Genomic DNA, 3760 nt, shown 5'->3' on the forward strand with positions numbered 1-3760 from the left:
TTCACCTTCACTTCTAACTTTACTTTCTGGGAAAGCAAAGGTTTGTTTTCCTTTGGGATTGCCAGAGATGATGGTCTTTGATTTTCATGTCCATGGCCTGAAATGGTTCTCAAATCCAGCCTGTCATATTGAAATGATTTACTTCTTTCATTGTTCAAATCTCCCTGTTACTCCTTGCCAATTCTGTGTGCGAGAATGTTCATTCCTGCATTTACCAGGGCTTTCTGCATCTGACTGGACTAGCAGGTTCACATCTGTCTTTCATAAGGAGGATTTTGTAGACAAGAACTCCCTGGGAAGGGATTAAGCCTTTTTGTTGTTGTTGTCGTTGTTCCTGAGTTTGTCGCTGCTGAGAGGATGGTAAATGCTGTGAAGGAGACACACCAAGATGAACTGGTGTCCTTTGAGGGGATGGATGCCATTGTGTCTTTGTCCATCATCACATTACATATTATAATCATATTACAATTTATGTTAATGAAATGATCTTTCAGGTCTGGGATCACATAGGCACTGTGGGGTAGAGCAAGAAAGAAGCTTTGCCAATTTTAGTTTAGTCTGACACTGATTTGCTTTGGTGGCCTTGGGCAAGTAAACGTCAAACTTCCATATTTTGACTTTCTCACTTGTGAAAGGTAAATGCTATGCTGGTTTTACAACACTGATGGTGTTTATGAGAGTTAATTATTTGGTGTTTGAAGCACAATAGTTTTACATAGGAGTTATTCACTGAATTCTTGGTCCCTTTGCTCCAGAGGGTGTTAATTGCTGCATGCATATGGGATGGCCTTGATGAGATGAGGGTGAAGGCATATGGAGGTGAGTGTGTGATTAACAAAACAAGCCTGAGGTAGAACAAATTTTCCAGGTGAGAAATTGAGTTGCTGTTGCCTGCTGGCTTTCTTTTTGGCATGTATTTCTGAGAAGGCCCCAGCTCAAGGAGCACCCCCTGATGAATCCTATCCTTCATCTATCTTGGGGCTTTCAGGGCTGTTCACTTGCTTTCAGAAGTTCTCAGCCACATAAGGGCAGGAAGGATCTGAAAGTCCCTCCCCCTCCTATCTGTGTGGCCAGGTGAGGAAGTCAGGAACATAATTTCATGCACCATAAATACTAATAATTCCAGGTACTTACGATTCAAGCCTGCACATTACTGTAGTGTGAGCTCTCTCCCCTGGCTGCAGTTGGTGTAATCACACTTAGGACCTGTTTGTCTTGGCGGAGCTGCCCTTATGAATGAGGTAACTTTGGAAAAGACGTTCCTTCACTCATGGTAAATAGCTAAAAATATCTGAGCTTCCACAGGCCTGGGGAGGAGAAAAGGAATTGAGGTAAAGCACAGAGCGTGGACCTCTTGAGATGCAATTTTGAGCTCTGTACAGGGCTGAGCAGGTCCCTGCCACGCTACCACACCACCTTTGTTGGACCAGGCATTACCACGGAGCTTGTCATAGTGCTCAAAGTGATTTGCTGAATTTAACCACTCAGAGCAGACAAGTTACATCAAATGATCTCTGTCTTTGCTGAAACCCCTGTTTTGCTTCTCAGTGACTTACATAATGAGTGCACAAGAGTGATACAAGAGCTCTGCAAATAGCTGTGAGAGTGTCTTGGACAGTGCTTTGGGACAGAGTATACAGCACTCTTGTTATCCAAAGACAGATTGAAGATTAATGGGCTTTTCTTTTGCCCTTTAAAATTAAATGTAAGCAGCCTTGCTTTTTAATGATAGAAGAGATACTGATAAAGGCCTAAAGTTAGGGCTGTTGAATTATTTGGACATGCAGGAATGCTGCAGTGTGAACCGACTGAAGGCTGATAGTTGCCTTTCACATGTGTGACTGTGTACAAAAGAAGCTTTTCAAAATGAAACAAAAAGGGCATAATTTCACAACTTGAAGGAAGCTAATAAGGTGATGCAGTTATGCCTCTCCCTGAAGATCTGTCCTCAAGCCTCCTCAGAGGGCTTGCTCGAGTAGTTTATTATGCAGTGAGAGTTCCTGCTGCCGCTTTTCCTGTGCAGCTGGAACCCCAGCCCTGGGTGTTTTCATGTTTGCATGCATGTACTTACTTAGAGGCACTTCATAAATCACATTTGAAAAGTGCCTTTATGTGTGCATGTGTTTTGTTTAGTTTTGTTTTGGAATTTGGCAACAAACAACTCAACTAAGAGAAAAATCAAACCTGGGATTGGTTCAGTCACCAGATCTGGGGAAAGGGGGGGGTTCCAGAGATCAACACATTTATAAGTGTGCAGGAATTGGATTGGACGTATTGGCTACTTTTTTGGCAAGGCTGACGTTGCTTGATTATTAAGAATGATTCTGTATTATTCGTGTCACCCATCTGAGGTTGCTATATCTCTGCAGATGTGCCCTAAAGCAGGGAAGCAGAGCACAGGCAGTGCAGCCAGACTGCTTAAGTTTTATTGGAAAGCGTTGCTTTCATTGTAAGAACAGCTTTTTACAGCCAGCCAGCTCCGTCTGTCCTTGTTTTCCTTCCAGGAATGCAAGGGGCTGGGGAGAATGAGAAGCAGGGAAATGCAACTTCGATTGAAACTCAGGGGAGCATGAAAGAGAGCAGAAAGGAAAGCAAGAAAACCATAAAAATACTGTAGTGGGGGCCAGTGAAAGCATGACACAGTCCTGAGAGCATGACAAGGCTGTAGGATCTGTAGCTCCTCTTTTCTCATGATGCTTTCGGACTCTTGCTATGAAGACTCCTCCAGCCAGTAACTGCGCTAAAGAGATTGGAGAATTTGGTTCTTTTTGAAGTCCAAGGGAACATGAATGTGGTTTCACTTGTTTCCTCCTGTAGTGCTGCAGTGGGAAAGGCTGTACCTGTCTATGAGAGTGACTTATGAGTCCTGCTCACTGTCATTAAAAAGCTTTGTCTCAGCTTTGGTTCCTCCCCAGAGCTGCTGAATGCGGGACTGAGGCCAGGAGGAGTGTAAATCCCGATCCACGTGAACTCTTAGGTGCTTGTGTGCATCAGCCAGGAATCAGAACCACACACCAGTTCTCCCAGTCCCAGCTTGAAGGCTGCAGGAGCCAAATGCCATGCTGCCAGCAATTTTTCTACCTCCCTGGCCAGGGCCCACTTGAGGCACCCAGTGGGTGCCTGCCTTGTGTGGCTGATGGCTGAAGCAAGGAACTGTTCATGGTCTTCTTTCCCTAGTTGGGGTAACTACGCTGGCCAAGCTGTTGTTGCTGATGCTCCTGGAAGAGCAGCAGTATGGACCATCATGGCTGCTGTCAGGACACAGCCCTTCCTCACTGGGGCTTCCAAAATCAAATCCACCCATGTGGTGATGAAGCTTCACAGCAGGGCTCTGAGACCAAAAGGCACAGGGCTGTGCAGCAGCTGAGCTTTCCCAGGAGGAGAAAGCGACTCCTCCACCAGGGCTCTTGGGTTCCTTCAGGGTGTAGAAATTATCAAGCCCTCCTGAGGCTGAGCTGAGGTTTGGAAGTGCAGCTCCTGCCTCCCGAGCTCCACTGACAAAGTTGCAGGAGGTGGCTGTTGTGTGATCTGGTTTGATGGAGAGTGGCTGTGACTGCTGGGCTTATCTGAAGCTAGTGCTGTCAGTGTGACAAGAACCCACTGGAGGAGATGGGCCCTTCAGGGGCACTAAGCTGAGCTGGTGGCATTCCTGGGCATGCGCAGGGGGTGCCAGCCTTAGATGTCAAAGTAAGTCTAGGTGTTAAGAAATTTAGTGAGGTGCCTGGGCAGGAAATAATTTTTTTTTTTTTTTTTTTTTTTT

This window comes from Empidonax traillii, unplaced genomic scaffold, assembly GCF_003031625.1.
Source record: "Empidonax traillii isolate 1590-97213 ecotype Southwest subspecies unplaced genomic scaffold, ASM303162v1 scaffold1038:size248295, whole genome shotgun sequence".
In the NCBI taxonomy this organism is placed as follows: Eukaryota; Metazoa; Chordata; class Aves; order Passeriformes; family Tyrannidae; genus Empidonax; species Empidonax traillii.